The sequence below is a fragment of the Pseudophryne corroboree genome, chromosome 6 (assembly GCF_028390025.1).
Source record: "Pseudophryne corroboree isolate aPseCor3 chromosome 6, aPseCor3.hap2, whole genome shotgun sequence".
In the NCBI taxonomy this organism is placed as follows: domain Eukaryota; kingdom Metazoa; phylum Chordata; class Amphibia; order Anura; family Myobatrachidae; genus Pseudophryne; species Pseudophryne corroboree.
In genome coordinates this window covers 687,871,778-687,893,897 of record NC_086449.1, presented here as the reverse complement: position 1 = coordinate 687,893,897, position 22,120 = coordinate 687,871,778, and the positions used below count along the sequence as shown (strand labels likewise).

The 22,120-nt window shown below is 43.0% G+C and overlaps 3 non-coding genes and 1 pseudogene across 3 annotated transcripts; 2 read left to right on the top strand and 2 right to left on the bottom strand.

Moving 5' to 3' along the window:
* Window positions 1-198: 198 nt before the first annotated feature.
* LOC134938674 (U5 spliceosomal RNA) lies at window positions 199-314 on the top strand. The gene has a single exon (XR_010181186.1). It is a non-coding gene; the product is annotated as a U5 spliceosomal RNA (small nuclear RNA).
* A 5,532-nt stretch (window positions 315-5,846) lies between these two features.
* Window positions 5,847-5,920, bottom strand: TRNAN-AUU (transfer RNA asparagine (anticodon AUU)). Its single transcript has one exon. It is a non-coding gene; the product is annotated as a tRNA-Asn (tRNA).
* A 9,719-nt stretch (window positions 5,921-15,639) lies between these two features.
* On the top strand, window positions 15,640-15,818 carry LOC134938146 (U1 spliceosomal RNA; annotated as a pseudogene).
* A 3,248-nt stretch (window positions 15,819-19,066) lies between these two features.
* LOC134938057 (U1 spliceosomal RNA) lies at window positions 19,067-19,229 on the bottom strand. The gene has a single exon (XR_010180720.1). It is a non-coding gene; the product is annotated as a U1 spliceosomal RNA (small nuclear RNA).
* Window positions 19,230-22,120: the final 2,891 nt, after the last annotated feature.

The following is a 22,120-nucleotide window of genomic DNA, read 5'->3' as shown; positions in this document are numbered from 1 at the left end:
TTTCTTTTCAAACAGAACTTTCTTGACCACACTAATTGTTTGAAAGATCTGGGAGCACATGGAAAAGAGTACAAACCATGTTTATAGCAAGGGGAAGCCTGGTGAGAAATCTGCCTTCTTTCATTCAAATTGGGTGCTCACTTTGAGCTGAATGAGAACTGCTGGCATGGCACTCAGGCGACAGGTGGAATCTTGGTCATGCTCTGGTTTCTCTTCAGAACTAACAAATATTTCGCCTTTTATTAAAGATTTCCGTGGAGAGGAGCAAAACTGAGTTTTATCTCAATTTTTGCATGCCCCATATTATTGGGGTTTCTTTTATCAGTTTAAAGACAGAACGAGTGTGCTTTCTTGTTAGCTTTAATGTAAGTTTATTTGCATAACAATGACAGTAAATGTCTGTTTCTTTTCAAACAGAACTTTCTTGACCATGCTACTTGCTTGAAAGATCTGGGAGCACATGGAAAACAGTACAAACCATGCAGTATCACAAGAGCCTTTATTTGATCTTTCATGAAGATAGAGCAGAATTGAGGACACGTCAACAATTTCTGCCAAAGGTGGTTCATCTTTCCACATGGTGCCTTTGGCCACTGACACCTTCGTTGAGTCAAAGTCTCTGGCTGTGGTCAGAACTTTGAAAATTTATGTCACCAGAACGGTTCAGATTAGGAAAACAGAGGCTCTGTTTGTCCTGTATGCTCCCAACAGGATTGGGTTTCCTGCTTCCATGCAGACCATTATGCGCTGAATCTGTGGTAAGATTCAGCATGCTCATTCCACGGCAGGATTGCCGTTACTGAATTAGGTGAAGACCCATTCTACTAGAAAGGTGGGTTCATCCTGGGCAGCTGGTCGGGGAGTCTCAGCATTGCAACTTTGCCGAGCAGCTATTTAGTAAACACTTTTGCTAAGTTTTACAAGTTTGATACCTTGGCTGATGATAACCTCAAGTTGGGTCATTCGGTGCTGCAGAGTCGTACGCACTCTCCCACCCGTTCAAGAGCTTTGGTATAACCCCATGGTTCTTAATGTGACCCCAGCATCCTCTAGGTCGTATGATAAAATAGGATTTTAATACCTACCGGTAAATCCTTTTCTCTTAGTACGTAGAGCATGGGTCTTCAACCTGCGACCCTCCAGCTGCTGTGGAACTACACATCCCAGCATGCCCTGCCTCAGTTTTAGCATACCTTAATAGCAAAACTGTGGCTGGGCATGCTGGGATGTGTAGTTTCACAGCAGCTGGAGGGCCACAGGATGAAGACCCATGACGTAGAGGATGCTGGGCACCCGTCCCAGTCCATACTGTGTCTGCAGTTATTACTTGTGGTTATACACATGTTGTGTTACGGTTCTGGTCAGCTTTTTGCTGCAATTGTTCATGCCGTTGGCTTGTGTTCTGTTGAATGCCACGTTCTGCGGCATGCTTAAGGTGTGAGCTGGTAAGATGCTCACCTTAGTTTAACAATAAATCCTTTCCTCGAAATGTCCGTCTCCCTGGGCACAGTTCCTATAACTGGAGTCTGGAGGAGGGGCATAGAGGGAGGAGCCAGTTCACACCCTTTGAAAGTCTTAAAGTGCCCATGTCTCTTGCGGATCCCGTCTATACCCCATGGTTCTTAATGTGACCCCAGCATCCTTTACGGACTAAGAGAAAAGGATGCCCTTGTGTACTATCCTGACTTCTCCTCCCGTCTGCTTACTTTGTGCCTTCCAACGCACAATGCGAACTACAGGTGGTGCTGCAGGGCCCACACCCTTTTACTTGCCTTACAGAGCAGCTCTGGAACTGTTACAGTGCCCAGCTGCTGCAAGAAATCAGCATGAATGCTTCAGGGGATGGGGCATGGCCAACATGAGCCCCACACCAAAGGAGGGTGGGGGTGTTTAATGCGAACTAGGGGTCATCCAAGCACTGCAAAAGGCCGCCATGCCCTGCATGCCCCTTTTCTCTTTTTATATGCAGATGAGGGTTCCAGCCAACTTTGGCCCACTGCTTGGATGACATCACCGTATGCAAATCCGTCTGCTGCAGACCTTCCCCCAGGAATGCTTGTACTAGTTGTTGGATATGGTTTGATATTTGATGGTGCTTCAGTATTAGGCAGCCTTCCGCCCTCCCATGTTCATCTGAAAAGATGTGGTCTCCCTGCAGTTGTTGTCCCCAGACGAGAGTTCCCTTGTGCTTCCTCAGTTGAATCTCCTTAACTTGACGGGGGAGGGGCTGCCCGAGCTGCCACCCTCCCCAGCCCTATCCCAACTCATACTTATTTTACATATTAGATCTCTTGATCATGAAGATTGTTCTCACAGGGTGAGGTTCATCCATTATATTTTAAAATAGGAAGGTACAAATTACATATTTGAATTGCATCTATGTGCTGGATTCAAATGCCCCCCCCCCCCCCCTTCCTTTCTCAATTGTGCCCATCAGCAGCTATTCTAAGGTTGCTGCCAATGGGTGTGACACATTAATTTCTTCTGTGGGGTACACTGGACTCCACAAGGATTCACATTGGGGTGTAGAGTAGGATCTTGATCTGAGGCACCAACCGGCTCAAAGCTTTTGACTGTTCCCAAGATGCTCAGCGCATCCTCCTCTATAACCCCGCTTCCATGAACAGGGAGCTCAGTTTGTAGTTGGTGCCTTCAGTAGCAGGCCACTTAACAGGGGCCTGCCTCAGGCAGCCTATTCTTAGCTATTAATTTTGACAAGAAAAGAAGAACTTGTTTTATGAGAATCTACAAGGGCTGCAGCAGGCTAGGTCTAATAGACATCTTTACTGCAGCTTCATCACTCCCAGCGGCGCTGTATACTCCCGTGCCCTGGTTGCTGGGTCACTGCAGCGGAGGCTCCGGTTTCTTCCTAAGGTCAGTCACACACACACCGCCCTTCCGGATCACGAGGCCGCTGATTAAGGGGAGCGTGGCCGTAGGGGGTGGGCCGTGTGCGCACTGGGGTGGACACTGATTACTGGGCAGCCGCTCCACTAGCCACCAGGTACAGTTAAGGAGCACAGGTCTGGGGGTTTTTCTCCTATATTAACACAATTTTGTACTGCCCGCAGCGCATTGTGATAGGTAATAGGGCCTGATTCAGGTTGGATTGCAATCACAATAAGCGATCCAACTGCAAAAATTGCTAAGAGCATACGCATGTGCCTGCATGCGATCGCCTCTGCCTGTCAATCGGGGCAGCGGGGGAGATTGGGGTCAGCAACACTCCATTTCCAAGTCAGGGATGGAGCAGTGCGGGGGCAAGGCTTCAAAATGGGGTCTGCAATGGAGGAGACACAGGGGGCGTGGTCACAGCGGCTGTATGACATCACATTCAGCCGCTGTGATCACAAAAATGGTGGCGGCTTCCTGCGCGCACATACAGTCTGCACCAGCAGGAGGCTACACCATTGTTTATGATCACGCTGAACTGCAGTGCGACTGCAATTACAGCATGGTAAAAAAGGGAGGTGTCATACTGGGTGGCCATGCCCTGTCACTGTGCAGGAGCCAGCACCGCTTACACACTAGTCCCCGGGTGCAGCCCCCAACCCCCGGGACACCCGGAGCAACAAAATGTAGATTCTGGCCACCAGGCCACGCCCCTACCTATGAAATCATGCCTCCTTTTTACCATTGCGCTGCTTATTTGCACGCACTGCATTACAATCTCCCTCGCCACCTCTCTGGGTGTCACCAGTGATAGTGACACCTCTGCCATGCTTGTAGCAGCTGGTCCAAAGATCTATGCCTCAAGCCCTGAGTGTTTGCCCTTGTGACTTGTTGATCATCATAGCGAAGCAGATGCTTACAGAAAACTGCAGGGGCTTAGATTGAAAATAAAAAAAATTGATGGGTATAAGGTAGAGAGGAGCGGGTTCGGTTCTCCGAGAACCGAATTCCCCACGAACTCCACGTGGTTTACACTGGTCTGAGGCAGGCTCGGTTGTTCCCGCCTGACTCGGAAAACCTGAACAAGGGAAAATGTCATCATCCCGCTGTCGGATTCTCGCGAGATTCGGATATTATATATAGAGCTGCGCGTTGCCGCCATTTTTACTCGTGCATTGAAGAGAGAGCGGAGAGGACGTGGCTATGTTCTCTCAGTGGAAATCTCAATATCAGTGCTCAGTATCAGTGGTTACTTATTGCTGCTCAGTAATACTAGTAGTGTGTCTCTCCTGCTCAGTGTCAGTTCTCAGTAGTATCCTCATCAGTGCTCAGTATCACTGCTCATTGTCTTGTGCTGCATTGTGGTGCTCAGCATACTACAGTACATTACTAATAGTCCAGTGCTGCATCTTGCTGCTCAGTGTCAGTTCTAGTATCCTCATCAGTGCTCACTATCACTGCTCATTGCATTGTGGTGTTCTGTATACTACAGTAATATAGTAACATATAGTAACATAGTTTTTGAGGTTGAATAGAGGCAAATTGCCCATCGTGTTCAACCTGTTTTAAGTTGTGATGATTCTACATACTTGCTGAATAATGTTTTATGACTAGTTAGCTACTATAACTCATGTTACCCCCGGATTAACCATGTTGATATTTTAAGTATTATAACCTTGGATAGCTTTTTCATTCAGAAATGTATCCATTCCTTTTTTAAATCCAATTACAGAGTCCGCCATTACCACCTTCCCTGGCAGGGAATTCCACATCCTGATTGCCCTAACAGTGAAGAACCCTTTCCTCCATTGCATTCTGAACTTTCCTCCAGTCGCAGCGAGTGACCACGTGTTCTTTTAATAAATAATTCCTCTGATAACTCTTTGTTATGTATCTTTACATATTTGAAGATATTAATAATATCTCCTCTTAGGCACCTCTTTTCTAGTGTATACATATTCAGCCTAGTAAGTCTTTCCTTATAGTCCAGTACTTTTAGGCCTTTAATCAATTTAGTCTTCAGGATCTCTCGGACTTCCATGAGCAGCAGAGTAGTGCAATGGAAGGATGCTGGGCCCATAACCCAGAGGTCGATTAATCGAAACTATCCTCTGCTATGTGCATTTTTTTTTTATAATTAAAGTAATCAAAAACTGGGATTGATATTTTGGCTCTTTTATTTTTACTTAAAGTACAATAACTTTTATCATTTTAATTTGTTTTAATAGTATATTGACAGCATTGTTTTCTTTAAAAAATCCACTTAATTTTCTTTACCCTATTCCTGAAATGGTAATTGACAAAAACAAACTACATTGTCACCAGAAGAGCAATGCAAAATGTACAAGTGATATATTAAAATCATCTTCCATCTTGAATTTCAATGATGCATTGGGACAACAATTTTGTGAGAAACATCTTCACCCATAAAGAAAGATTTTCTTAATTCCTTATCTGTGTGCTGATTAGATATTACCTTGTTTTCACATTAAACAGACTTGCACATGAGAAAGCAGCAAGGATGCAGTAACGTTTATGTTTCCTGGTGTCAACCTGTATTATTTCAGTAGACATTGAAATGAGGATGCATCTTGCTGCCTTTCCAATGTAGCAAGTTTAATTCAGTAATAGGTGAAAAAACATTCCTACAAAGGTGTTAATCAGAGACTTGGCTTTGTGGACACTTTTCAGAGAGCAAATTTGTTAGCATAAAAATAAAGTCAGAAAATGAAGAGCTGTTTAATCACTCAATTGGACTTTTCTGCCAGCATAATTTTTTTTTCTCTGCAACCCACTGCTAAATTGTGCTTCCTAGCTGTTTTTTATAAAATCACTTAATCAAATCTAACTCTGATTACATCAGAGAAGGCCAGGTACCCTACACCATAAGAGGGGGTTTGAAATTTTGACTTGTCTACTTAAAGATCACCAAAATCTGATCACAAGGTCAATTACATCCCTGGGTGGGATTGAACCACCAACCTTTTGGTTAATAGCCAAACATGCTAACCGATTGCACCACAGAGACACCTCGTAAAAGTCCATTCTGACAAAGGCTAATAAGCATTCATCTAGAACGTTTCCTAGAAAAACTTTAAAAAGTCAATAATCTGGAGAGTTTTTGTAAGAAACACATTGCTACTTTCCCATGATGAGTGAGTGCTTCAGGATCTCTTGCACTTACATGAGCAGCAGAGTACTGCAACGGAAGCATGCTGGGCCCATAACCCAGATGTAGGCAGATTGAAACTATCTTCTGCTATATGCATTGTTTTTTGTTAATTAAAGTAATCCAAAACTGGGATTGATATTTTGGCTCTTTTATTTTTACTTAAAGTACAATAACTTTTACCATTTTAATTTGTTTTAATAGTAAATTGACAGTATTGTTTTCTTTCAAAAATCGACTTCATTTTCTTTACCCTATTATTAAAATGGTAATTGACAAAAACAAACTACATTGTCACCAGAAGAGCAGTACAAAATGTACAAGTGATATATTAAAATCATCATTCCAGCTTGAATTTCAATGATGCTTTGGTGCAACAATTTTGTGAGAAACATCTTCACCCATAAAGAAAGATTTTCTTAATTCCTTACCTGTGTGCTGATTAGATATCACCTTGTTTTCACATTAAACAGACTTCCCCATGAGGAAGCAGCAAGGATGCAGTGACGTTTATGTTTCCTGGTGTCAACCTGTATTATTTCAGTAGACATTGAAATGAGGATGCATCTTGCTGCCTTTCCAATGAAGCAAGTTTAATTCAGTAATAGGTGAAAAACCATCCCTACAAAGGTGTTAATCAGAGACTTGGCTTTGTGGACACTTTTCAGAGAGCAAATTTGTTAGCATAAACATAAAATCAGAAAATGAAGAGCTGTTTCGTCACTAAATTGGACTTTTCTGCCAGCATAATTTTTTTTCTCTGCAACCCACTGCTAAATTGTGCTTCCTAGCTGTTTTTTTTATAAAATCACTTAATCAAATCTAACTCTGATTACATCAGAGAAGGCCAGGTACCCTACACCATAAGAGGGGGTTTGAAATTTTGACTTGTCTATTTAAAGATCACCAAAATCTGATTACAAGGTCAATTACATCCCTGGGTGGGATTGAACCACCAACCTTTTGGTTAATAGCCAAACATGCTAACCGATTGCGCCACATAGACACCTTGCAAAAGTAGATACTGACAAAGGCTAATAAGCATTTATCTAGAACGTTTCCTAGAAAAACTTTAAAAAGTCAATAATCTGGAGAATTTTTGTAAGAAACACATTGGTACTTTCCCATGATGAGTGAGTGCTTCAGGATCTATTTCACTTACATGGGCTATTAACCAAAAGGTTGGTGGTTCAATCCCACCCAGGGATGTAATTGACCTTGTGATCAGATTTTGGTGATCTTTAAGTAGACAAGTCAAAATTTCAAACCCCCATTTATGGTGTAGGGTACCTGGCCTTCTCTGACGTAATCAGAGTTAGATTTAATTAAGTGATTTTATAAAAAACAGCTAGGAAGCACAATTTAGCAGTGGGTTGCAGAGAAAAAAATAACATTTTAAACCTACCGGTAAATTTTTTTTCTCGTAGTCCGTAGAGGATGATGGGGACTCCGTAAGGACCATGGGGGATAGACGGGCTCCGCAGCAGACATGGGCACTTTAAGAAAGACTTTAGATCTGGGTGTGCACTGGCTCCTCCCTCTATGCCCCTCCTCCATACCTCAGTTAGAGAAACTGTGCCCAGAGGAGACGGACAGTACGAGGAAAGGATTTTTGTTAATCCAAGGTCAAGATTCATACCAGCCACACCAATCACACCGTATAACTTGTGATATACTACCCAGTTAACAGTATGAAAACAACATAGCATCAGTCCAAGACCGATGAAAACTAACATATAACCCTTATGTAAGCAATAACTATATACAAGTCTTGCAGAAGTAGTCCGCACTTGGGACGGGCACCCAGCATCCTCTACGGACTACGAGAAAAAGATTTACCGGTAGGTTTAAAATCTTATTTTCTCTTACGTCCTAGAGGATGCTGGGGACTCCGTAAGGACCATGGGGATTATACCAAAGCTCCCAAACGGGCTCCTGCGGATGACTCTGCAGCACCGATTGAGCAAACAGGAGGTCCTCCTCAGCCAGGGTATCAAACTTATAGAACTTTGCAAAGGTGTTTGAACCCGACCAAGTAGCAGCTCGGCACAGCTGTAGTGCCGAGACCCCTCGGGCAGCTGCCCAAGAAGAGCCCACCTTCCTAGTGGAATGGGCCTTGACTGAATTAGGCAACGGCAATCCCGCCATAGAATGCGCCTGCTGAATCGTGTTACAGATCCAGAGAGCAATAGTCTGATTTGAAGCAGGGGTGCCAATCTTGTTGGCTGCATACAGGACAAACAGTGCTTCTGTTTTTCTGACTCTAGCCGTTCTGGCCACGTAAATTTTCAAAGCCCTGACCACATCAAGGGACTCGGAATCCTCCAAGTCACGCGTAGCCACAGGCACCACAATAGGTTGGTTCATATGAAAGGATGAGTCCACTTTTTGCAGGAATTGAGGACGGGTCTGCAATTCCGCTCTATCCATATGGAAAACCAGATAGGGGATTTTATGTGATAAAGCTGCTAATTCCGACACTCGCCTAGCGGAAGCCAAGGCTAATAACATGACCACCTTCCAAGTGAGATATTTAAACTCCACCATTTTAAGTGGTTCAAACCATAACCTTAACACCACGTTAAGGTCCCAAGGGACCACCGGAGGTACAAAAGGAGGCTGAATATGCAGTACTCCCTTCACAAAAGTTTGTACTTACTTCAGGAAGAGAGGCCAATTCCTTTTGAAAGAAAATGGATAAGGCCAAAATCTGAACCTTAATAGAGCCTTATTTTAGGCCCAAATTCACTCCAGTTTGTAGGAAGTGAAGGAAGTGGCCCAGGTGGAATTCTTACGTATGAGCATTCCTGGCCTCACACAAAGAAACATATTTTCACCATATACAGTGATAATGTTTAGATGTCACGTCCTTCCTAGCCTTTATTAGCGTAGGAATGACCTCATCTGGAATACCCTTTTCCGCTAGGATCCGGCGTTCAACCGCCATGCCGTCAAACGCAGCCGCGGTAAGTCTTGGAACAGACAGGGCCCCTGTTGCAACAGGTCCTGTCTTAGAGGAAGTGGCCACGGATCTTCTGTGAGCATTTCCTGCAGATCTGGATACCAGGTCCTTCGCGGCCAATCTGGAACAATGAGAATTGTTCTTACTCCTCTTTTTCTTACTATTATCAACACCTTGGGTATGAGAGGTAGAGGAGGAAATACATAGACCGACCGGAACACCCACGGTGTCACTAGGGCGTCTACAGCTACTGCCCGAGGGTCTCTTGACCTGGTGCAATACCTCTGTAGCTTTTTGTTGAGGCGGGACGCCATCATGTCTATCTGGAACAGTCCCCACCGACTTGCAATCTGTGCGAAGACTTCCTGATGGAGTCCCCACTCTCCTGGATGTAGGTCGTGTCTGCTGAGGAAGTCTGCATCCCAGTTGTCCACTCCCGGAATGAACACTGCTGACAGTGCGCTTTGATAAAGCTAAATATTTATCTTATTTAAAACCCTTTGTGAGGTCTAAGAACACTGTACGCTATTTGCGTATGGAGTACCGTAAGGGTACGCTCGTTGCGTAACAATCGCTTAGCCGTGGTCGAGACGCTCAAGCGTCACGTTCGCTCACGGCCAAGAGATCACAGGCAGGCACGCTATTGGCTGCTGACTAACGTAATGGTTCGCTATAGCGTAACGGACGCTGTATCGGGAGCGGGCTGCTCGAGCGATACAGACGCTCACGAGAATACGCTGTTGGTATCGGGCACACTTATAGGTGAGCGACTACCGTAATGCTACGCTATCAGCGTAGCGGACGCTCGAGACCACGAGGAGATCACGAGCGGCGCCGACGCTCACAATGTTAAACCTTTATGTCTAAACCACAAACAATGTAATTTGCTGTAAAACCTTAGTGTAGAGATAGGGTGTAAATGCAACACTGTATAACCTTATTAACTCAAAAGCTGTTCGAGCGTCACCGACGCTCTGAGAATACTTAACACTATAAGAAATACACAAATACCGTGCTTAGGGTCCAACGCCTAATATATATATTATGAATGTTATACTTGCAAAAGAATTAATACAATACAAGTCATACACTACAATATAACATAGACTAACTAACCAGGTAACTACACAGTAAATACAATACAAGTACGTTTAAGAGAAAATGAGAGAAAGAGAAGAGAGAGAGAGAAAGATATGGCCCATAATAACAAGAAAAGACAATATGATTACGGAGAAAACTTACGCACAAAGGAAACGATCGCATGCGCCTCTGGACATCCAGCTCCCGATTTTCAGCAATGATAACCGATGAAGAGTGAGTGCTGGATGTGATCGGCCTGTCTATTTATGCCCCACACACAATACAATTCAATGGTCCCTACAATCTCATTGTTCATTGGACACAGGAATTCGTCTTCGCATTATAACAAAAGGTCATAGGTTGATTCATACAGGTGGGCTGTGACTATTTCCAACAGCTCAGGTGGGAGGGAAACTGGGTTTCCCGCCGCATGGATAAGTAAGTGCAAATACAGTAAATGTTCATAAACTTCTTATGTCCATAACTATTCGCACGAGCGATTGATCCGCTTCAAACCAACACCGGAATATTGCTAATTAAATACTCTTCCGATGGATACTAAACACCACTGTATTACTCCTGTCTGACCCTTCGTATCAAACAATGAGGGATCTCTCTGTCCAGGAACATACTACATTAACTAAACTTTCAGAATCTATCAAAGGGACCATAATCTACAAAATGCATTATATGGTGAAAATATGTAACGAAAGAGTCGCCCGCTAGACGCACACAATCTCTACCGTAAATGCGCATACCGTGCGCCTGCGGGTGCCCGCAACAGCGAGTATGCGCACGCACGGGAGAGCGCACGCATGCGCAGCAGGGACACATATGAGGTGCAAATATGGCAGTGTGCATCGTGATATTTTTCTGACTTTGACAGCTTACATGATTCTCCGCCCAGCGAAGAATTCTGGTGGCTTCCGCCATCGCCACTCTGCTCCTTGTGCCGCCTTGGCGGTTTACATGAACTACTGCGGTGACGTTGTCTGACTGGATCAGAACTGGTTGGTCGCGAAGTAAGGTCTCCGCTTGACATAGGGCGTTGTATATGGCCCTTAGCTCCAGGATGTTGATGTGAAGACAAGTCTCCTGACTTGACCAAAGACCTTGGAAATTTCTTCCCTGTGTGGCTGCTCCCCAACCTCGGAGGCTCGCGTTCGTGGTCACCAGGATCCAGTCCTGAATGCCGAACCTGCGGCCCTCTAGAAGGTGAGCACTCTGCAGCCACCACAGGAGAGATACCCTGGCCCTGGGGGACAGGGTGATCAACTGATGAATCTGTAGATGTGACCCGGACCACTTGTCCAGTAGGTCCCATTGCAAGATCCTCGCATGGAACCTGCCGAAGGGAATGGCCTCGTATGATGCCACCATCATTCCCAGGACTCGAGTGCAGTGATGCACTGACACCTGTTTTGGTTTCAATAGGTTCCTGACCAGAGTCATGAGTTCCTGGGCCTTTTCTATCGGAAGATAAACCCTTTTCTGGTCCGTATCCAGAATAATGCCCAAGCAAAGTCAGACGAGTCGTAGGAACCAACTGCGACTTCGGGATATTGAGAATCCAGCCGTGTTGCTGTAACACCTTCAGTGAAAGTTATACGCTGTTCAGCAACTGCTCTCTTGATCTCGCTTTTATGAGGAGATCGTTCAAGTACGGGATAATTGTGACACCTTGCTTTCGCAGGAGCACCATAATTTCCGTCATTACCTTGGTGAAAATTCTCGGAGAAAATTCTGGAGAGACCAAACGGCAACGTCTGAAATTGGTAATGACAATACTGTACCGCAAATCTTAGGTACGCCTGATGAGGTGGATAAATGAGTACATGAAGGTATGCATCCTTTATGTCCAGAGATATCATAAAATCCCCCCCTTCTAGGCTGGCGATGACCGCTCTTAGCGATTCCATCTTGAACTTGAACCTTTTCAAGTATAGGTTCAGGGATTTTAAATTTAATATGGGTCTGACCAAACCGTCCGGTTTTGGGACTACAAACAGGGTCGAATAATTTCCCTTTCCTTGTTGAAGCAGGGGAACCTTGACCACCACCTGTTGAAGATACAATTTGTGAATTGCATTTAACACTATCTCCCTTTCCTGGGGAGAAGATGGTAGGGCCGATTTGAAAAACCGGCGAGGAGGCACCTCTTCGAATTTCAGCTTGTAACCCTGAGAAACAATTTCTATTGCCTAGGGATCCACCTGCGAATGAACCCAGATGTGGCTGAAAACTCGAAGACGTGCCCCCAACTGGGCGGACTCCTTTAGCGGAGCCCCAGCGTCATGCGGTGGATTTTGTAGAGGCCGGGGAGGACTTCTGTTCCTGGGAACTAGCTGTGTTGTGCAGCTTCTTCCCTCTGCCCTTACCTCTGGCAAGAAAGGACGCACCTCGTACTTTCTTGTTTCTCTGTGATCGAAAGGACTGCATTTGATAATGTGGTGCTTTCTTAGGCTGTGAGGGAATATAAGGCAAAAAATTTGATTTACCAGCTGTAGCTGTGGAGACTAGGTCCGAGAGACCTTCCCCAAACAATTCCTCACCCCTGTAAGGTAAAACCTCCATATGCCTTTTTGAGTCGGCATCACCTGTCCATTGCCGGGTCCATAGGACTCGTCTAGCAGAAATCGACATAGCGTTTATTCTAGAACCCAGTAGACTAATGTCACTTTGAGCATCTCTCATATATAGGACAGCATCTTTTATATGCCCTATGGTCAATAACATAGCATCCTTATCTAGGGTCTCAATCTCTGCTGATAAGGTATCTGTCCATGCTGCCACCGCGCTACAACCCCGGCCGACGCAATTGCCGGTCTGAGTAAGGTACCAGAATGTGTGTAAATGGACTTTAGCGTAACCTCCTGCTTGCGGTCAGCATGGTCCCTGATGGTAGCCGTATCCTGGGATGGCAGCGCTACCTTTTTGGATAAGCGTGTCAATGCTATATCCACCCTAGGGTAGGATTCCCACCGTATCCTGTCCATTGGCGGGAAAGGATACGCCATAAGAATCCTTTTGGGAATCTGCAGCTTTTTGTCTGGAGATTCCCAAGCTTTTTCACATAATTCGTTCAACTCATGTGAGGGGGGAAAGGTTGTCTCAGGTTTCTTTCCCTTATACATGTGTACCCTCGTGTCAGGGACAGGGGACTCTGTGATGTGCAAAACATCTTTTATTGCAATAATCATATATCGAATACATTTAGCCAATTTTGGCTGTAACTTTGCATCATCGTAGTCGACACTGGAGTCAGAATCCGTGTCGGTATCTGTGTCAACTATTTGGGATAGTGGGCGCTTTTGAGACCCCGAAGGTCCCTGCGACATAGGGACAGGCATGGGTTGACTCCCTGACTGTTCCCTAGCTTCAGCTTTGTCTAATCTCTTGTGTAATAAGTTTACATTAGCACTTAAAACATTTCACATATCCATTCAGTCAGGTGTCGGCGTTGTCGATGGAGACACCACATTAATTTGCTCCTGCTCCTCTCTAGGAGAGCCTTCTCCCTCAGACATGTCGACACACGTGTACCGACACACCATACACTCAGGGAATCCTCTTATCTGAGGACAGTTCCCCAACAAGGCCCTTTGGAGAGACAGAGAGAGAGAGTATGCCAGCACACACCCCAGCGCTATATGACCCAGGAAAAAAACACAATAATTTTATGTTTACCCAGTAGCGCTGTATTTCCATATATATATGCGCCTAATTATGTGCCCCCCTCTTCTTTAAGACCCTCTTTCTACCGTGGTATAAGCAGGGGAGAGTCCGTGGAGCTTCCCCTCAGCGGTGCTGTGGAGAAAATGGTGCAGGTGAGTGCTGAGGGAGAAGCCCCACCCCCTCAGCGACGGGCTTCTGTCCCGCTCAAATATAGTAAAAAAATGTCGGGGGCTCTTATATATATATATATACAGTGCCTAGCTGCATATATATTTATTTTGCCAAAGAGAGGTCTATATTGCTGCCCAGGGCGTCCCCCCTGAGCCCTTCACCCTTACACTGACTGCCGTGTGTGAGGTGTATGGGAGCAATGGAGCAAAGCTTTACTGCTGTGCGTTACCTCAGTGAAGATCATGAAGTCTTCCGCCGCCTCTGAAGTCTTCTTTTCTTCTCATACTCACCCGGCTTCTATCTTCCGGCTCTGCGAGGGGGACGGCGGCGCGGCTCTGGGACGGACGGCGAGGGTGAGACCTGCGTACCGATCCCTCTGGAGCTAATGCTGTACAGTAGCCTAAGAAGCAGAGCCTATCAACTCACAGAAGTAGGTGTGCATCTCTCCCCTCCGCCCCTCGATGCAGGGAGTCTGTTGCCAGCAGGCTCCCTGAAAATAAAAAAATCTAACAAATATACTTTCTGTCAGGAAACTCAGGAGAGCTCCCTGAAAAGCACCCAGTCTCCTCTGGGCACAGTAGTAAACTGAGGTCTGGAGGAGGGGCATAGAGGGAGGAGCCAGTGCACACCCAGATCTAAAGTCTTTCTTTAAGTGCCCATGTCTCCTGCGGAGCCCGTCTATCCCCCATGGTCCTTACGGAGTCCCCAGCATCCTCTAGGACGTAAGAGAAAAATTATGCTGGCAGAAAAATCCAATTGAGTGATTAAACAGCTCCAGAGCTGCTCTGTAAGGCAAGTAAAAGGGTGTGGGCCCTGCAGCACTACCTGTAGTTTGCATTGTGCATTGGAAGCCTAGTTTGCTGTCTGTTTCCACTTCTTTTTTCTTGAGCCCCTCCCGTCTATACCCTTGTGCACTATCCTGACTTCTCCTCCTGTCTGCTTACTTTGTGCCTTCCAATGCACAATGCAAACTACAGGTAGTGCTGCAGGGCCCACACCCTTTTACTTGCCTTACAGAGCAGCTCTTGAGCTGTTACAGTGCCCAGCTGCTGCAAGAAATCAGCGTGAATGCTTCAGGGGCTGGGGCATGGCCAACATGAACCCCACACCGAAGGAGGGTGGGGGTGCTTAATGCGAACTAGGGGTCTCGCACAATGCGAACTACAGGTAGTGCTGCAGGGCCCACACCCTTTTACTTGCCTTACAGAGCAGCTCTGGAGCTGTTACAGTGCCCAGCTGCTGCAAGAAATCAGCTTGAATGCTTCAGGGGCTGGGGCATAGCCAACATGAGCCCCACACCGACGGAGGGTGGAGGTGTTTAATGCGAACTAGGGGTCATCCAAGTGCCGCAAAAGGCCGCCATGCCCTGCACGCCCCTTTTCTCTTTTCATATGCAGACGAGGGTTGAAGCCAACTTTGACCCACTGCTTGGATGACATCGCCATATGCAAATCCATCTGCTGCAGGCCTTCCCCCAGGAATGCTTGCACTAGTTGTTGCATTTGGTTTGTTGTTTGGGGGTGCTTCAGTATTAGGCAGCCTTCTGCCCTCCCATGTTCATCTGAAAATATGTGTTCTCCCTGCAGTTGTTGTCCCCAGATGAGAGTTCCCTTGTGCTGCCTCAGTTGAATCTCCTTTACTTGACAGAGATGTGCCTGAGCAGCGGCCCTCCCCAGCCCTATCCCAAATCATACTTATTTTGCATAGGAGATACCATGGTCATGAAGACTGTTCTCCCAGGGTGCGGTTCATTCATTGCATTCTGGGTATGCTGACCCCTGTGATTTCCCCAAATGTGGGAAACTCGACTGCATTATTTAATGCGAACTAGGGGTCATCCAAGCACCGCAAAAGGCCGCCATGCCCTGCATACCCCTTTTCTCTTTTCATAAGCAGACGAGGTTTGAAGCCAACTTTGACCCACTGCTTGGATGACATCACTTGCTGCCTTTCCAATGAAGCAAGTTTAATTTAATAATAGGTGAAAAACCATCCCTACAAAGGTGTTAATCAGATACTTGGCTTTGTGGACACTTTTCAGAGCACAAATTTGTTAGCATAAAAATAAAGCCAGAAAATGAAGAGCTGTTTAATCACTCAATTGGATTTTTCTGCCAGCATATTTCTTTTTCTCTGCAACCCACTGCTAAATTGTGCTTCGTGGCTGTTTTTTTTATAAAATCACTTAATCAAATCTAACTCTGATTACATCAGAGAAGGCCAGGTACCCTACACCATAAGAGGTGGTTTGAAATTTTTACTTGTCTACTTAAAGATCACCAAAATCTGATAACGAGGTCAATTACGTCCCTAGGTGGGATTGAACCACCAACCTTTTGGTTAACAACTGAACACGCTAACTGTTTGCGCCTCAGAGACACTTTGCGAAAGTACATACTGACAAAGGTTAATAAGCATTCATCTAGAACGTTTCCTAGAAAAACTTTAAAAAGTCAATAATCTGGAGAGTTTTTGTAAGATGTTCCTTCCATCAACCAATGAAGAAACACATTGGTACTTTCCCATGATGAGTGAGTGCTTCAGGATCTCTTGCACTTACATGTGCAGCAAAGGACTACAATGGAAGCATGCTGGGCCTATAACCCAGAGGTAGGCAGATTGCAACTGTCCTCTGCTATATGCATTTTTTTTGTTAAAGTAATCCAAAACTGGGATTGATATTTTGGCTCTTTTATTTTTACTTAAAGTACAATAACTTTTACCGTTTTAATTTGTTTTAATAGTATATTGACAGTATTGTTTTCTTTCAAAAATCCACTTAATTTTCTTTACCCTATTATTAAAATGGTAATTGACAAAAACAAACTACATTGTCACCAGAAGAGCAATACAAAATGTACAAGTGATATATTAAAATCATCTTTTCAGCTTGAATTTCAATGATGCATTGAGGTAACGATTTTGTGAGAAACATCTTCACCCTTAAATAAAGATTTTCTTAATTCCCTACCTGTGTGCTAATTAGATATCACCTTGTTTTCACATTAAACAGACTTCCACATGAGAAAGCAGCAAGGATGCAGTGGCGTTAATGTTTCCTGGTGTCAACCTGTATTATTTCAGTAGACATTGAAATGAGGATGCATCTTGCTGCCTTTCCAATGAAGCAAGTTTAATTTAGTAATAGGTTAAAAACCATCCCTACAAAGGTGTTAATCAGAGACTTGGCTTTGTGGACACTTTTCAGAGAACAAATTTGTTAGCATAAAAATAAAGCCAGAAAATGAAGAGCTGTTTAATCACTCAATTGGATTTTTCTGCCAGCATTTTTCTTTTTCTCTGCAACCCACTGCTAAATTGTGCTTCCTAGCTGTTTTTTTTATAAAATCACTTAATCAAATCTAACTCTGATTACATCAGAGAAGGCCAGGTACCCTACACCATAAGAGGGGGTTTGAAATTTTGACTTGTCTACTTAAAGATCACCAAAATCTGATAACAAGGTCAATTACGTCCCTGGGTGGGATTGAACCACCAACCTTTTGGTTAATAGCCTTATACACTAACTGATTGCGCCACAGCGACACTTTTCAAAAGTACATACTGACAAAGGCTAATAAGCATTCATCTAGAACGTTTCCTAGAAACATTTTAAAAAGTCAATAATGTGGAGAGTTTTTGTAAGATGTTTCTTCCATCAACCAATGAAGAAACACATTGGTACTTTCCTATGATGAGTGAGTGCTTCAGGATCTCTTGCACTTACATGTGCAGCAGAGTACTGTAATGGAAGCATGCTGGGTCCATAACCCAGAGGTAGGCAGATTGAAACTATCCTCTGCTATATGCATTGTTTTTATTAATTAAAGTAATCCAAAACTGGGATTGATATTTTTGCTCTTTTATTTTTACTTAAAGTACAATAACTTTTACCATTTTAATTTGTTTTAATAGTATATTGACAGTATTGTTTTCTTTCAAAAATCCAATTAATTTTCTTTACCCGATTATTAAAATGGTAATTGACAAAAACAATCTACATTGTCACCAGAAGAGCAGTACAAAATGTACAAGTGATATATTAAAATCATCTTTCCAGCTTGAATTTCAATGATGCCTTGGTGCAACAATTTTGTGAGAAACATCTTCACCCATAAAGAAAGATTTTCTTAATTCCTTACCTGTGTGCTGATTAGATATCACCTTGTTTTCACATTAAACAGACTTCCCCATGAGGAAGCAGCAAGGATGCAGTGACGTTTATGTTTCCTGGTGTCAACCTGTATTATTTCAGTAGACATTGAAATGAGGATGCATCTTGCTGCCTTTCCAATGAAGCAAGTTTAATTCAGTAATAGGTGAAAAACCATTCCTACAAAGGTGTTAATCAGAGACTTGGCTTTGTGGACACTTTTCAGAGAGGAAATTTGTTAGCATAAACATAAAATCAGAAAATGAAGAGCTGTTTAATCACTCAATTGGACTTTTCTGCCAGCATAATTTTTTTTCTCTGCAACCCACTGCTAAATTGTGCTTCCTAGCTGTTTTTTATAAAATCACTTAATCAAATCTAATTCTGATTACATCAGAGAAGGCCGGGTACCCTACACCATAAGAGGGGGTTTGAAATTTTGACTTGTCTACTTAAAGATCACCAAAATCTGATAACAAGGTCTATTACGTCCCTGGGTGGGATTGAATCACCAACCTTTAGGTTAATAGCCATACACACTAACTGATTGCGCCACAGCGACACTTTGCAAAAGTACATACTGACAAAGGCTAATAAGCATTCATCTAGAACGTTTCCTAGAAAAACTTTAAAAAGTCAATAATCTGGAGAATTTTTGTAAGAAACACATTGGTACATTCCCATGATGAGTGAGTGCTTCAGGATCTCTTGCACTTACATAGGCTATTAACCAAAAGGTTCCCACCCAGTGATGTAATTGACCTTGTGATCAGATTTTGGTGATCTTTAAGTAGACAAGTCAAAATTTCAAACCCCCTCTTATGGTGTAGGGTACCTGGCCTTCTCTGACGTAATCAGAGTTAGATTTAATTAAGGTGCGCAAGGGCATAGAAGGGAGCGGTTTAAGAAAAGAGAAGTGGAAACAGACAGCAAACTAGGCTGGAGAGAGACCTGAGACAAAGAGATCTGAATTATACGAGAGCCGACCAGGGGAAACACAAATTATGCAGTCAAGTTTCCCACATTTGGGGAAATCGCAGGAGCAGCACACCCAGAGTGCAATGGGTGAGCCTTTCCCTGGGAGAAGCACCTTCATGATCATAGTATCTCACCTGGCAGGTAAGTAGGAGTTGGGCTAGTGCTGGGGAGGGTCGCTGCTCGGGTACCCCCCTGTCAAGTGAAGGAGATCCAACTGAGGCAGCACAAGGGAACTCTCGAAAGAAGAACAAGGCTAGAGGAAGATCTGAGACAAAGAAATCTGACTTTTACCAGAGCTGACCAGAGGAAAGCACAAACACAGTCCCCCACTACCACCAGGAAACATTAACGCCACTGCATCCTTGCTGCTTTCTCATGTGGAAGTCTATTTAATGTTAAAACAAGGTGATATCTAATTAGCACACAGAAAAGAAAATTAAGTGAATTTTTGAAAGAAAACAATACTGTCAATATACTATTAAAACAAATTAAAATGGTAAAAGTTATTGTACTTTAAGTAAAAATAAAAGAGCAAAAATATCAATCCCAGTTTTGGATTACTTTAATTAACAAAAAAAATGCATATAGCAGAGGATAGTTTCAATCTTTCTACCTCTGGGTTATGGGCCCAGCATGCTTCCATTGCAGTACTCTGCTGCACATGTAAGTGCAAGAAATCCTGAAGCACTCACTCATCATGGGAAAGTACCAATGTGTTTCTTCATTGGTTGATGGCAGAAACATCTTACAAAAACACTCCAGATTATTGACTTTTTAAAGTTTTTCTAGGAAACGTTCTAGATGATTGTTTATTAGCCTTTGTCAGTATGTAATTTTGCAAAGTGTCGCTGTGGCGCAATCAGTTAGTGTGTATGGCTAATAACCAAAAGGTTGGTGGTTCAATCCCACCCAGGGATGTAATTGACTTTGTTATCAGATTTTGGTGATCTTTAAGTAGACAAGTCAAAATTTCAAACCCCCTGTTATGGTGTTAGGTATTTAGACTTCTCTGATGTAATCAGAGTTAGATTTGATTCAGTGATTTTATAAAAACAGCTAGGAAGCACAATTTAGCAGTGGGTTGCAGAGAAAAAGAAATATGCTGGCAAAAAAATCCAATTGAGTGATTAAACAGCTCTTGGATGGTTTTTCACCTATTACTAAATTAAACTTGCTTCATTGGAAAGGCAGCAAGATGCATCCTCATTTCAATATCTACTGAAATAATACAGGTTGACACCAGGAAACATTAACGCCACTGCATCCTTGCTGCTTTCTCATGTGGAAGTCTGTTTAATGTGAAAACAAGGTGATATCTAATTAGCACACAGGTAAGGAATTAAGAAAATCTTTATTAAAGGGTGAAGATGTTTCTCACAAAATCGTTGCCCCAATGCATCATTGAAATTCAAGCTGGAAAGATGATTTTAATATATCACTTGTACATTTTGTATTGCTCTTCTGGTGACAATGTAGTTTGTTTTTGTCAATTACCATTTTAATAATCGGGTAAAGAAAATTAATTGGATTTTTGAAAGAAAACAATACTGTCAATATACTATTAAAACAAATTAAAATGGTAAAAGTTATTGTACTTTAAGTAAAAATAAAAGAGCAAAAATATCAATCCCAGTTTTGGATTACTTTAATTAACAAAAAAAAATGCATATAGCAGAGGATAGTTTCAATCTGCCTACCTCTGGGTTATGGACCCAGCATGCTTCCATTACAGTACTCTGCTGCACATGTAAGTGCAAGAGGTCCTGAAGCACTCACTTATCATGGGAAAGTTCCAATGTGTTTCTTCATTGGTTGATGGAAGAAACATCTTACAAAAACTCTCCACATTATTGACTTTTTAAAATGTTTCTAGGAAACGTTCTAGATGAATGCTTATTAGCCTTTGTCAGTATGTACTTTTGCAAAGTGTCGCTGTGGCGCAATCAGTCTGTGTGTATGGTTATTAACCAAAAGGTTGGTGGTTCAATCCCACCCAGGGACTTAATTGACCTTGTTATCAGATTTTGGTGATCTTTAAGTAAACAAGTCAAAATTTCAAACCCCCCGTTATGGTGTAGGGTACCTGGCCTTCTCTGATGTAATCAGAGTTAGATTTGATTAAGTGATTTTATAAAAAAACAGCTAGGAAGCACAATTTAGCAGTGGGTTGCAGAGAAAAAGAAATATGCTGGCAGAAAAATCCAATTGAGTGATTAAACAGCTCTTCATTTTCTGGCTTTATTTTTATGCTAACTAATTTGTTCTCTGAAAAGTGTCCACAAAGCCAAGTGTCTGATTAACATCTTTGTAGGGATGGTTTTTCACCTATTACTAAATTAAACTTGCTTCATTGGAAAGGCAGCAAGATGCATCCTCATTTCAATATCTACGGAAATAATACAGGTTGACACCAGGAAACATTAACGCCACTGCATCTTTGCTGTTTTCTCATGTGGAAGTCTGTTTAATGTGAAAACAAGGTGATATCTAATTAGCACACAGGTAAGGAATTAAGAAAATCTTTATTTAAGGGTGAAGATGTTTCTCACAAAATCGTTGCCCCAATGCATCATTGAAATTCAAGCTGGAAAGATGATTTTAATATATCACTTGTACATTTTGTATTGCTCTTCTGGTGACAATGTAGTTTGTTTTTGTCAATTACCATTATAATAATAGGGTAAAGAAAATTAAGTGGATTTTTGAAAGAAAACAATACTGTCAATATACTATTAAAACAAATTAAAATGGTAAAAGTTATTGTACTTTAAGTAAAAAAAAAAAGAGCAAAAATATCAATCCCAGTTTTGGATTACTTTAATTAACAATAAAAAATGCATATAGCAGAGGATAGTTTCAATCTGCCTACCTCTGGGTTATGGGCCCAGCATGTTTCCAATGCAGTACTCTGCTGCCCATGTAAGTGCAAGAGATCCTGAAGCACTCACTCATCATGGGAAAGTACCAATGTGTTTCTTCGTTGGTTGATGGAAGAAACATCTTACAAAAACTCTCCAGATTATTGACTTTTTAAAGTTTT